A 14576-nucleotide genomic window follows, 5' to 3' on the forward strand; every position below is an offset into this window, starting at 1 on the left:
GCAGTCCTTCAGGCATTCCCTGAATGCGCTGAACAATCACACCTCCAAAATATTGACCCAACAGCGTGTCTCAGCCCTGACTCAGGGAGGAAAGACGAATGAGCCCTTTGATGACTGTTACCATTGAAAAGGGGGCTGTGTTATTGTCAGATGGAGCAGGAGAGCCTGTAACAGTCACTTGGTGACACGAGCTTGGAGTTACCAGCCCTTAGGAGCTGCCTTCAAGCCACCGCTGGAGATACTGGTTTTCTTCCACTTCCCACCACAAGACCTAGTAGTTAAAGGGCTCCATAGCGAATTAGAAATAACTTAAACCAGATCTAAAAGAAACTGGACAAATAATTCATGATGAATAATGTATTGGATGAATTTTGCCTCTTTTTTCTCTCCTGTTTGTGAGTTTTCTATGCTCGAGGTGTTGATTTCTCCAGCTAATTGATTGCTTGAAATTGGTTGCTGATGCAAATACTTCTTGGTCTGCTCTTTTCTTCAGGAGAAGGCCATTAAAAGTATCCCTGATCCAAAAGAGACTGACTAATTTTAATTGGTCACAGAGGCCACATGGCATAAATGTATGTTGTGGCATGAATATACATTTCTTCAATTCACTTCCTGAAAATATTCTTTCAAGCTGTTCTTTCCATTCAGATTGAGTGTTCCTGTGAGCATCCCTTCTAGGCAATATTCCCTGCTGCCTATTTGTGCAAAAGAAAGCCAAACTGATTCCAGAAGTTGGTCAAAACATACTCAAATGGAAAGAACCAGTAAGAGATGTTCAAATGGATGTGAAATAACTTACCTGCATGTAGGAACATCTACATATGCACAGAAATAGCTCTTGCATTCATGTAAGCTTAAAATAAGTTTGTTTATATTAAAAAGAAACCAAAACCAGCCAGAATTAAAACCCTTTAACCAAATCCTGCCTCTATTCTAGGTATCATTGCATTAGCATCGATGGTTTTGGCACAGACAGGGTCAACGTATGCTCTAGGACATGTACCAGCCAACATGATACTGTTCTGTGGCCCCAAGCACTTCAGAAGCGCTGTCTTAAAGAAGAGATGAACTTTCAGCCTCTTCCACTAGAATGAAACTACAAGCTCCTTATATCACAACATCTATAACATCCAGCAAGCAGCAAAGAGGTGCACACATGGAGCAGGGAGGGTGAAAACAAGCCACCCAACCCGATAATGAAAAGCAAGCACTTGGCCTTGGTGTGGAGCATCTCAGATAAGTAGTTTAATTGCCAAGTTCTGGTGCTGGAGGGAGGGAAATCTAAGCTAAATTAAAAGATTAAAAAGATATTTTTTCATCAAGTGGCCAAATGGAAGAAGTGGACGAGTCTGCTTAGGAGAAAATGAGCAGAAAGGAACTGTGAATGTTGTGAAAATATATCCATTAGACCTGCCTTATCGAAACGTGCTTTTGCCAAGCATCCAGCCCTGCATCTCCATGGCAACATGGCCTCGTCAACAGAGAAGAAAGTGTTTTTGTCAGGATGGGCCCAAACACGTAAAAGCCATTTCGATTTGGGGGCAACACGGTCTTCTTCAATCAATAGTGCACACATAATAATGACTCCTGCCACTTTTCTCATAAATCTCCACTTTCTGCTTTCATTTCCTGTGGTTTGACATCACTGTGAGCTGGAACCAGGTTTAAATAACCTACAGGTTCCAGCCCCCTCTGCCCTCACCTGCAACGCACCACGAGCAGCTTTCTCCTCCGTAACACACTGGAGATGCAGTGTGCTTACAGGTGGGATCAGCTTGAGATAGGCTTTGAGGAATACCCTGGTGGCACCATGCACAGATGCAATGGCTGAGATTGCGGTCGTGACTGAGATGAGGGGCTGGCCAAGTGGAGGATGAGTCTTCTTTAGGGCTTACTTCTGATGAGGTACAAAACCAAACACCCTGAGCATCTTAACTTGCAAAGAACTCGGGGTGTCCTTCCCAGCGCATGGGCAATAGGTCTTCTGTCTACACCCTATGAATAAAAACGTTTTGTCTTCTCTATTTCCACTGTATTTTGGTTTGAAATCTCATTAGTTGACAAGGATGATTTGATGTTTCCAAATAACCAGCTCAGCAGCTCCAATACAGAAACCACTGTGTGGCTAAAGGGGTTTCTATGTATATACAAGAGTCTGTGAGTATGTGTGACGGGGGGGGAGAGATGGAATATATAGGAGATGTAAATGCCTATTCTATTTGCCACATAAATTAGTGGGTATTAGGCATATAATCCAACATATTGCTTTTAAAATCTCAGCAGTAGCCTGCTGAATGCTTTGCTGTGGATGTTACTAAAGAAATGTAAAATATCTTTTTCCATAATAACTACAATCTAGCTAGATTTAAAGCAATGCCCTCTTTGTTGGTTTATGTTCTATTTGGCCATTTGTCGAGAGATTTTTGAACGTATTTAATCTCCAATTGAGAGAACATGTTTAATCCCCATTGAGAAGCGTGATTTGGAGCACAGAGGCAAAAACAATTCCACATTTGTGCTTTTCAGCTAATGCAGACAGAGGGAAGCTATTTCTCCAGACAGGTTGTTGTTGCTTTTGAGTGCTATGCAAGGGGCAGCGATTCAGATCCTGCCTGTTCCCTGAGGGCTTTAGGCTTTTGAAAAGGGGAAGGATGGCATTTGGTCACTGCTACATTTGATTCCCAGACAAGCTTCCCAGCCTTGTAAGCACACGTTGCACATTGGTAGCATTGCACCACTCAATGCTGTGGCCAGAGCCTGGAGCAAACGAAGATAGGGAGGTGGGTTTAAGTTATAGCAATGCCAATAAATCACAGAATAACAGAATCATGGAATGGTTTGGGTTGGAAGGGACCTTAAAGCTCATCCAGTTCCAACTCCCTGCCATGCTCAATGACACCTTCCACTAGAGCAGGTTGCTCCGAGCCCCATCCAATCCCACCTGGCAAATGAATGATTTGAATTCAGAAAGAGGCTGTCATTGCTGAACCGTATCCTGTTTGCAAATGAGTTACAAACCCCTGGCTTGACTCATCCCCAGTGAGACAGGATATTTCTCTGCAAGGGGGTTGTCATCAGTGTAGCTATGCACCGTCTGTATCAGCATATACCTCTGCGAGGCCTCAAATGAACAGCGCTTGCTTCATTTACCTGGCACAGGGAGCAGAAACCCCTTAGGAATGAGTGCTGATACCACACTGCAGGCAGTGATAACTGGATGGGGTGCAAATAAGTATCCATATATTCCCATTTATCTGTCTGTATGCCTAACCATCTCCTGAATTGTCCAATCACTCATCATAGATGCTTTGATACAGGCTGAGCAGTGGTGTCACCTGGAAGCTGTCAGAGCTGGGATAGTGCCTGGCAGGTCGTGTACTGAGCAAGGGGATACTCAGAAATTGCTGTGTTAGTTCCTTCCTTCCTGACCAGACATTTCCAGGGTCAGTTGCTACTCTGGATGACCTTCATCACTGGCGTCTGCAGTAATTGGTAAGAGACTTGAGCAGGAGATGGGTGAAGATGCAGGTTTTGTGAGCATCTGTTGTTGATGTGGGCTCATCTTTTCTAGTCACTGACAGAACAGTGCAGAAAATGGTCCATGGGCTGGAAATCATGAGCTGATTGTGTTTCAGCACTGGATTTCTCAGGACTGTTCTCCCTCCCCAGCTTCTTGTTCACCTGCTCTTGGCAGGGGTAGCCCTTCTCCACTGTGGGTTGGGACAGGCTTTTGACTGTCCATATTGGAACGTGCTGCATCCTGCACCCCAAAATGCCATTGCAGCACAGGATGCAGCAGGGGAGGAGGAATTAGGGTTAATCTTGGAGGAAAAGTTGGCCTAAGAGTAACTAACACACCACAAGGTTTACTGTTTTCATGGGAAACCCAGGATGCTGCAGATTCAGCTCAGTCCTTATGGCCTTGAGCTGGTCCCTGCCAGTCTCTCCCAACACAGATGGGCTTCATTGCACTGGTGGAAAACACATCCTAAAATCACTGGAATCTGGGAGGAGCCCTTTTATTTGCCTGCAATCAAGGCCAGGACTATTAATGAGATACTTTGCATATGCTTGGCTCATTGAGACAAAAGTTAAGGCAGCCTTTCCTCAGCAAGGAAAGCCATCCTGCTGGAACACTGATTAACAAGAAGCATGGCTGATAGGAATAGATGAAAAGGAGATGAGTCAATGAGGTGGACCAGTGAGATAGGAAACAAACTGCCAGCATTTATTTCTGCCACTAACTCTTCCTGCAGCTTGAACTGAGTTCCCAGGCCCATCAGTGCCTCCATCTCCGATACGAGACCTGCGGTAGTGGTATTTTTCTTGTCTTTCAGGAGAATTAATGAATGTCTAAAAAGCACTTTGGGATCCCAAAATGAAAGGAGCAGAACAAGTGCAAAGTATTCTATTGTTTTATTATGGCCCCTCATAGACCAGGATGGAGGCATCTTGCCACTCACATAATTCCTTCCCTGCAGCTGCAGCCTCTTAAGAAACTAATACATACTACATCTAGGTATGGAGAACGACCCAGACCCTCCCACCCATCATTTACCCCTCTCTCCTTGTCCTTCCCCTCCCTTGCTCTCTGTTGCATTAATAGCAGAGATGGCATTAAAGTAACTTTATCTCCTTTGTGCACACACATGCACACACACAAACTCGACGGCAGGTAGTGTTGTGAGGCTTATTGCCGAGTGCGTAATGACTGCTTCTTTTTTGGATGAATGAATTCAGTGGGTGACAGGTATGTAATTCATGGCTTTGTAAAAAGCTTTGAGAGGAAGTGTATGAAATGTACTATATAAATGTCAATACACCGCACACTTTAAAGCCTGTGGGTTGAGTCATAGGGAGGGGAGATTTAAGGGGGAGAACATAAATAGCAGAAGAACAGCTGGTTTCTCTGGGTAATGATGACTGAAGATCTGAGCAGTGGCTGCTTAAACATACCCACTCGGCAGAGGTACTTGCACAGCCCTGTGTACCATAGTGCCTGAGCATCTCGCAGCCTGGAGTGCATTTATCCTCCAAGCAGAGAAAGATATTATATCAACGTGGAGGCATTAGGGAGCTTGGGTGACAACTCCTGGTTGGAAAGGAAAGCAGGGCTCACAAGCTCAGGCAGAGAGGAAAAAGACGTGGTAAGCTGCTTGTCAATCAACAGCCCCATGACCTGGCAATGTGCTCTCACACATGTCCCAGGCTGCAGCCCGAGCAGCAGGTCAAGGGAGGGGATTCTCCCCCTCTGTTATGCTCTGATGAGATTAAATATAAGGTGGAAGTTCCCTGTTAAGGTGCCCAGAGAAGCTGTGGCTGCCCCATCCCTGGCAGTGTTCAAGGGCAGGTTGGACACAGGGGCTTGGAGCAAGCTGCTCCAGTGGAAGGGGTCCCTGCCCGTGGCAGGGGTTGGAGCTGGAGGAGCTTTAAGGTCCCTTCAACCCAAACCAGCCTGTGATTTATTCTGTGATTGACTCCATCATACCACAATGGGGTGAACATGCGCTGGGGACAGCTGTCTGCAGCTAGGGGTTAAAGGCAGTGCGTGTGGGCCATCTCCCACAGCCCTTACCCCAGGCAGACTGCAGCAGCTTATTGCTGCTATCAATCTCTATCATTAGTTCAAGTGGCAGAGGTCAATGTGTTGAATTGAAAGGCTTTCAGCATACCAGTGACCCAAAGCCGGGGGTGGGGTGGGCATGGTGCTAAATGATGGGATTCCTGGGGCTTCCCTTATTTAAGTTTTTTCTGGTTTTGATGACTAAAATTGCATAGAATCATAGAATATTTAGGGTTGGAAAGGACCCTAAGATGATCAAACTGATTTAAAAGCACCCTTAGCACAGCTGCAACAGCATTGTCATACCACAATGTCATGTCCCTGCCTCCATGCACTGTACCCACCTCTACTAAAGCACCCATCAGCACCTTCACCTTGCCTGATATCTCCTGTATGCAGCTCAGGTACCATTCCCCTGGGGAGGACCCATTCCAGTGCCGTTTCCTTCCATGCTCACTCCATGGCCCAGTGCCTTATTTACCACTCTCACTCCTGCACTTAATACCAGTTGTATATTTCCTCAGTGCTACAGTGATCCTCACCTTAGCATCTGAGTGCCTCTCAAAGATTAAATTGTCTTCCTGCATCTGTGGCTGTGGAGCTGCCGGGAGAAATCCCAGCATGGGACCCATCCAGGGAAAGGCTGAGCACCATCTTCTTCCCCCTGACGTCGAGATGCTGAGTAATGCAGGGAATCAGATTTGAAGAGGCACTGCATTTACTGCTATCTCTGCACTCATCCTTCTTGCCTATGAATGAATATATGATTCTGGGGGACAAACGAGTGCAATCTCATTTCATAAAACCTTTACTCTTCCCTATTCTTTTTGAAGCTTTATTCTGCCCTACTTCCACTTCCTTTTTCTGGTGTTTTTGCATTACTGTTTTCTTTCTTTTCCTCTTGTCTTCTCCCCCCCCCCCCCCCCATTTTGTCTTTATCTTCCTTTTCTTCTGCTGCCCTCCCAGCTTTTCATTACTGTCATCTTTTTTCCCAGCCACTGAACCCTTGATGTTGCTCTAATTGACAGACGGGGTTTAAAAGCACAATCGAAAGAGCCCGTCTTTTTAAATAGACTCCTGTCTCATCAAAAGATGTACAGCAACATTCCATTAGTGCACATCATTTGAAAATAGATTGGGCTTTTAGCAACTGCACTCCTATCTCTATAGTTAGGCTGCTCTGCTGGGATCATCCCTCCCCTTTGCCAGTGCCCATCAGATCCCCTTTTGGGGAGGGTAAAAGACATAGAAAAAGGAGATTAATGAATGTCTTGTTGTATTTGGGGTTTCTCCTCTCTGCAGCCCTCAGGTGCTTGTTCAGCCTCTTTGTTTCTTATAGTCACAGCATGGAAAGTTTGGGACTGGAAATGGGGATGTAAGATGCAATGTGCATGTGTTGATGTTAATGAAGAGCAGCAAAACCCTGGCTCTATTGCACTCTGCGGTCTGGTACATTATGAACAGGGATTCAGCCATGGCTTCCCCAACCCATTTGGGCAGAACAGGATCTTAACGCCCTGTGCAGTAAAGCAGATCAGAAACCAGCCACTGGGAGATGGCTCTGCCCTGTGGGCATGTCCATGGGAGCTTTTAAACTACATCACTTGGGTACCAATAACATGATAATTGCCAGCTCCAGCAAGGCAGCCTCAGGAGCAGCTAAAGACAGACCCAAGGCACTGAAAAAGCCCTGGAACATCTTTGCTCTTCAGCAATTGAATGTCAAGGTGGCTGCAGCTGCAGTGGCCACTGGGTTATGTAGGGATGAAGAGACAAGTTTGCTCCCACCTACCAGCAAATGGATTGAGTCTCTATTCAAAACCCTGCTGAGGGAAAGAGGAATGGCCAGTTCTCACTTGCAGATCAGATGGATGCATAGGATATGTATTTGCTCTTTCTTAAATGTCCCAAAGACCTGCTTTCATACAGGCTGCCCCTCCTGCCACAAGTGTTTCACCCAGATGCGACAACGGAAAACATCATTTACCTTAGGGACTAAGCTCTCCTCTTCTTCCCAAGCTTAGGGAAGCAAACCCCATTCCTGTTCTAAATCCAGTATTGATCAGTAGCTGGGATTTACTCATACACTCTTTCCACCCCCCCTGCCCAAGTTATTCACTCTTGCTATGCCACTATTAAATCCAAGACAGAGGCAACAGATACACTTTTCAGGCCCTACAAAGCAAGTACTCAATGCTCCCTTTTTGCTGCCCATGTTCCTATTTCATGTGTAGCAGTGATAATCTCTGTCACTTTGTTGGATCCTCACAATAAACGGCTCCTCAGATTGATTAAAACTTCCCTGCTTGGCTCGGGCTGTGCATCGATTTTAGCTGCTGCTCCTTGCTTTGTGTACAGCACATCATAGAAATCAGAGATGGAAAAAGACCTATTAGGTATCAATTGAAATAGCTGAGTGTCATCCCCCCTCCTCTCCTGGGGGCTGGCAGGAATTATTCATTATAATGCATTTGAGGCAACTTTTCCCAGTTCTTCCGCAAACGGCCCCAAAACCTTCCCCATGCAAGACCCAGCCACACCTAACACCGGTGCTAGCACTAGCAGGAAAGCTGCCTCCCTGGTTCCTGGCCCATTGATCCTCTCCTCTCTGCTGGGTACAGAATGTCTCTCTGGAGCCCTCTAAATAAAGATGCTTCCTTGGGGCTGTCTCCTCTCAAAGGAAGACACAAACAAGCCAGGCTTTGAAGTTAATGGGCGTTTCTCTTACTCTCACACAGGATGCAGGCTCGTATAAAGAGCATCCCCACCCTCCCTTTCCTTTTGCGCTAGCCTTTTGGGAGCCAGTTTTCCTGCAGAGGTGAATGGGTGGGTTCAGAGGGTCCATCCCTGTTGACGATGGAACTGTTGACACCAATTTACCCTCCAAGCTTGGATTTCTCCAGAGCAATTCCTCTCTGAGCTGATTACGGGTCCTTCCATCACCAGAATATGCAGGAGCTTGAACCCTTCTAAGCCACTGGCTTGATGGTTGTTCTCCTATTTGCTGCCTTCCAGCCTGACCCTCAGCCACTTCATCAGGATGGACCTCTCAGAGGAGCCAAGGGAAGCAGCGTGAAAAGTGCCTTTGTGCTGAACACATCATGCACACCCAAAGAGACCTCCCTGCAGCCTATTATCTTATGGGGGGAATACTTCTAATCATAGTGCAATAGGATAGGAGAAGTAACCCTACAGAAGTGAGTAATTCTCTGCTGGTTTAGCTCCCCAAAGCAGCGGTGTTGTGCAAAGAGGACTGCATGGCGGGGAGCAGGAGATGCAGGTGAGGCATCCCATTGTTGGCTGCACAATAAACCTCATCCTTTGGCTAAAAGGCAGGAAGAAGGGATAAAGCAGCTGGCAGACAACTTTTACACCTCCCTATTCCCTAAAGTGTTGAGCAGCTTTTGGCTTGGCTGAGAATATTTTCCATCTCTATTGCCAGTAATGTGCAGAACAATGGAAAAATCATCCCTTGTTTTCTGCATCCCTTTTGAAAAAATAAAGGGTTTCTGTGGACACATTAAAAGGGCTGGATTGAGCCAGCACAGATTCCACCCAAGCTCCCATTATCTCCTGTTTCCCACCGGCTGGCTCTAAGCCTGCAGAGGCCCTTAGCCAAAAGAAAACAGGCACTGGATATGTCCACATTGGGGGAAACAGGTATCTTCTGTTGTGAGATCCACATCCCCGACTGTCCACCTTGCAGACCTACCAGCAGAAACTGTGGCTCCTGCACAGCCTGAAGACATTGGGATACGGGGATGAGGGGGGCACCAGGCTGACTCTGGATGTGGATTCAGGAGGTGGCTGTGGTCTGCCCTGGAGATCAGGCTTATGGAGAGGACCACAGAGACTGGGGTGGATATGGGATAGGGAGGGGAAGCAAGGTCCAGCAGTAAAACCAATTTGCACGAGGAGCAGCAATTCCCTAGAGAGGGAAGGGGCTGGAGAGACAGCAAGATAGCATCCTTCCAAGGCTATTTATTTGTCTTATTTCCAGGCCAATACTCAGACCTTCATGCTTGCTGTGCCTGCTGCCTTTCTGAAGTCAGCTCTATTAAAATCAGCTCTTGCAAGTAGTGAAATGGGAAAAACAGGGAGAAGGGAATGCTGTTTTTCTGTGGGCACACTTAGTGTTTCACCAGCACCCACTGCCTTCACTGCTGCAGCCCCTGCCTCCCAAACCCTGCCACACTCATCTGCTCAAAGCCCTAAGCCCCATAGCCAGTTACTCCACATGAAAAGTACAGGTTTCAACAAAGGTGACAGACCTGGTAGAGCAGAACCAGCTCTGGGCATCTTAAAAGCCTCTTTGTGATGCCAAGAAGGGAGTTTTCAGTGCGTTTGAGGAGGGGACAGCAACGCTCCCCCGTGCTGATGAGCTGCACACAGAAGCAGTGTGGACCTAGGAAAAGTGTGGGTCCAGCAGAGACTTTGAACTCCCAGCTATTTGCCAACAGGAGAGTAAAACCTTTCCTTATCTCTCAGTGCATGGGCTTACCTGTGTGCTGCAAAACCATGTTGTTCAGACACAGGTAAGATTTCCTCAAGCCTTTCTTTCAGGCCATGTCTACACAGCTCAAATAGAGATTGGTTAACTCATTTACTGGTGATGGTTGCCACAAATAACCACAGGTTTTACAAGTATTCCTGTTTCAGAAACACCCACCCTATTCCCCAGCAAATATTCCCACCTCTGGCTACACAAAGGGTTGATATGATGCTGATGCTCAGCCCAACAGGCAGTGATGAAATCACTGGTGAGAAGATTGAGCCAACCAGGGTATGCAGGGATGAAATGGGAGACTTCTGGGTAAGTCAGCCACTGACATAATGGGGTGGATGCTTCTGGGAGCTGGGAATCACTTCTGTTCACTGTTTAGTGGGAGGTGTCCCTGCCCATGGCAAGGGGGGTAGAACTGGATGATCTTAAGGTCCTTTCTAATCCTAACTATTCTATGATTCTTCCTTCTCATTAGCCACAGGGTACATCCACATGAGATAAGTCAATACATGCCACTGCATCTGGGCAATAGGAGATGTGGTAGCTCTGTCAGTCCCTGTGTGACCCGAGGCACTCAGCCATAACAACCTTCTCTTCTGCTTTCCCATAGTGAAGGAGGCAGAGGGAGGCTGCAAACCAGGTTGGAATCTGCAGATGAAGCACACTAGCAGGTCAGAGCTGGACTTTGTCTGATGATACATCAAGAATGATTACAGGATTTCAAAGGTTTCCCACTGGTTCACAGACAATCTTAGTTTTCATTTGCCTCTTTTTCAGCATTTGTCCAAAATAACTCACTTTCACACAGTTTCTGCCCAAGGAATTTTCTAGCTTTGTGCTTAAAGAGGCTTAATAAATAAATAAAAGAAGCCATTGATGCCTCCTTGGCCCATGGGGAGAACTGGAAGCTTTAAATTCACTGCACAGATTCCCTGTCCCAGAGATGCTGCAGTTACTGACAGCTGCAGGGCTGGCACCTTCACTGGGAGCCTCTGATGTTGCCTCTCTCATTTCAATCAGTTTCCTTAGCTTTATGCTTCCCTTCTGCCACCCAGCTCCTCAGGGCTCTGCTCTCCCCCATCCTCATCCTTCTCCCTTTAACAGTCTCAGGGCCAAGACTAAGCCACACTCAACCCCAGACTGCGTTGGAGCAGCTGAGCTACAAGATACTCCAACCAAAGCTTTGTACAGAGACTTGGCCAAGGTTCCCCCCAGTGTTGTGGGTTTGCATCAGACCAGATCCTTCCACCAACCCCTGTCAAAATCCAACATTTACCTTTCAGAACCATAGGGAATAAGAGCCTGGGTTTGAGATTAGCTTTTAGTTTTGCACCCAAATCCACACCCAGGCCCCAGTTCTCTCTGTATCAGTGGTAGTTGTCACCCTATGGTGGACACCACACATAAATCAGCGAGGCTCCTTCCTAGGATTGAAGAGCATTAAAAAACCTTTACATTCAAGACCTTCAGATGGACCCTGAGATACATAAAGCGAGAAGACTTGTTCCAGAAGCTAATACAGACACAGCCTGCAGGAGATGATGTTGAATGTCTGTGATAATCAGGAGTAAGTACAGAGGAGGACTTCAGTCCTAGCTAAACCGAGCGTTATGTTAATGAAATTCAGTTCATTACAGTTTAGATATAAAGACCTGTTGGAAGATCAAACTTTGCATATAATGCCCTACTCTGACAGTAATGTATTTGCCATGCAGTTAAAGCAAAAGGTTAAGGAAAAGCTCCGATTTTTAGGTAACTACACAAGCATAAAAATAATAATTACGTGGGTATGGACAGGGTATTTTCCCCTTTTCATTCACTCACCTCTAAGGCAGCCTCAGCTGAAGAAATTAAATTTGACAGGCGATTAGTCCATAATGTGCTACAATCACTGCTGGTATTTGAAGGAAGAATTGAAAACAGACCTAGATGTTTAACTTTGAAATGGCTGCTTCAGATGTGATGGGCAGGAGCTTGGGTTTGGCATCAGGAGCTCAGCAACTTGCAGAACAGGCTGAGCTCATGCCCACAGGCAAGATAGGCTGGGTGAGGCCAGCTGTGAATATACAGCAGTAATCAGCATGGGTTTGCTTTTACCTGCTGCAAAGTTCATTGCTATTTCACTGCTTGGTCAGCGAACTCACAACAGATGACAAAGTCCAAGTCTCCAATCTTTATTGTTCTATAGCAAGCTGTGCTTCTGCCCTAAATGCTTCTTTTAACTGCACAGTCAGAGGAACTAGTTCCTGAATTGTGGTTTATGTGTTCCCAAATGGCTCCATTACAAGTTTGAAGTCTGCATCTCAACTCCTGTACCTATGAATTGGAAAGGGAAGGGATGAAGGTACCCAAGAAATTAGTTCAGACTCACTTCCCAGGTATCCTGCTGCTCTGCAGTATTGCTCCTCTGGCTGTGAAATGCCCTTGCTGCAATGCAGAACTGGCACCATAGGCTGCAGAGAGCCATCCCCAGCAGATCCCCATCTCTTTTCTCTGTCCCTTTTTCCCCGTGTGCAAATGACTTCTCTGCTGTTTCTTGACAACTGTAATTCACAAAGAAGTTCCCCAGCATCACACTGCTAACAGGGATTGACCATGGTGCAGATAAACGGTCCTCCATACAAAGGCTGTTCACAGGTTAGGAGGGACAGAGACCCCAGAGCACCCAGCTCTCCCACTGCGCCGTGGGGATGACTTTAAAGACGTAAAGCATGGATATTCACCCTCAGACTGGGAATTCATGGTTCAGGTGTCAAACGAATCTTCCCAGCTAAATCAAAGGTATAATCACAGATGTGGCTCAGTCAGCTTCCTGAAGCAGGAGCTGGCCTGTTGGGAAGAGCAGCCACTGCTCTCCCCTCAAAGGCTTTCTATAAAGTTAAGGCTTTCTCTACTAAGCTCTTTTCAATGAAAGTCATCCCTCAGCAGCACCTCTGGGGCAGGTTAGGGAAGCACTGATCGGCATCCAGCACATACGATACCCTTCATCATATGGGTGAAAGCCTTGAACGTGGAGAGAACTCATCAGTAAAACTACCCTTATCTTTTAAATGAATGGAGCTCTTATCTTTAGACATTCAGGCCAAGGAGAAGCTGGACTGGGTCTTCACTTACCAGAGCTTTCCCAAATTTCCTGTCTTTTGACGGGAAGACACCCAGGAAGGGATACAAGAGCTTTTCACTGTGCTGGGATCAAATGCAGGTAGGAGCAGCAGGGACTATTCTACTGCTTTCAGTTGAAGATGCTCCCTCCTTGCTCTGCTGGCGGTTACAACAGGCTAAAAACAGCCTGCAGGTTCCAGTGCCCCCCTGGAGTGACTGTGCATGGCAATAATCTCCATCACTGCATAGGAAGGAGTTCTCCAGGCCTGGTATAAATTGTTACCTCTGTGACAATCTGGATATAGTGAACAGCCTGGGATTAAGACAGGGTTTTTTCTTCCCTCACCAGCTTGCACTAGCAAACACTGATAACACTGAGGGCCTTTCTTCCCATTCCTATTTTGACAAACCCATTTTGTGTGCTCCTCAAAAGCCACTTCAGAGATGCTAACTGATCTCAGGCAGTCAATACAAAAGTAAGAAAAGAGATAAACATACTGATGCTCACTGCAGAAGTAAATCCTCTCTGTCCCCTCATATCCAGCCCCCACCTCATACCTGCAGCCTCCTTTGTGGCCTCCTCTTCAGCTGAAGGGCACAGAAACAGCAAGAAGACATTCAGGATGCAAACTTCAAAGAACTCTTCACAGTTCCAAGAGGGACTGAAGCTCTGTCCTCATCACTCACAGTGGGATGAGACACTCAAAGCCTTGTTTACCATAAGCTGGACCACGCAAGCAGAAGCCCACCCCACATAGCTAGAAAGACCTGCATTACTCCCAACAGACTTTACATCACTTATGAAGAGAGAAGGAGATGGAGGCAGGGCTTTGCTTGGCCAGTTATAAACACCAGCTCCAATGATCCATGTACCTCACCTGTGAGGGGGGAGGCTCCTCACGGGGGCAGGAGCTGATATGGTTCACTTGTAGGGCCCAAGGTGGCCACCCAACACCTGAGTCCCCATCACTTCAAAGGGAAAGCATAAGTTAAACCCATGTGCCAGCTGGACCAAGTTGCCCTTGCAGGGACGCTGCAGATCGATGCTCCTATTAGATGGGAAGTGAGGAGCCAGTCTTATGAGCTCTTTAATTTTTACTGACTTCCATCCACTAATCTCTTGGCTATTTTAATTCCCCTTTGAAGGCAATAAAGGGAAGGCTTTTAGCTCACTGGGCTCACCTGAAATATCACAGTGAAGCGACTGAAACTCCACCTCAGTATTCCCTGTGACTGCTGGTTCTGGTCGCTATTTCCTGACTTCCATGGCTCTTGGGTTTCCTTCTTTTCAATAAACGTGTGTGTTGATTCTTCTCTGTGTGCTTGTTTCTCCTCCATCACGACAGACAGACAGATGGCTGGGACCATTTTGCTAGGCCAGAGCATTCTTGGCTGGGTTCCCCAGCT

The 14576-nt window shown here is 46.6% G+C and overlaps 1 long non-coding RNA gene across 1 annotated transcript; it reads right to left on the reverse strand.

Annotated features, from left to right (window-relative positions):
* Positions 1-12153: 12153 nt before the first annotated feature.
* On the reverse strand, positions 12154-13949 carry LOC133270742 (uncharacterized). The gene is made up of 3 exons (XR_009743895.1): positions 13728-13949; positions 12791-12937; positions 12154-12383 (listed from the first exon to the last, which is right to left on the reverse strand). It is a non-coding gene; the product is annotated as an uncharacterized LOC133270742 (long non-coding RNA).
* Positions 13950-14576: the final 627 nt, after the last annotated feature.

This window comes from Pezoporus flaviventris, unplaced genomic scaffold (assembly GCF_033815535.1).
Source record: "Pezoporus flaviventris isolate CSIRO_AGI_PZ_B2104156 unplaced genomic scaffold, CSIRO_AGI_Pfla_v1 ptg000021l, whole genome shotgun sequence".
NCBI classification, from domain to species: domain Eukaryota; kingdom Metazoa; phylum Chordata; class Aves; order Psittaciformes; family Psittacidae; genus Pezoporus; species Pezoporus flaviventris.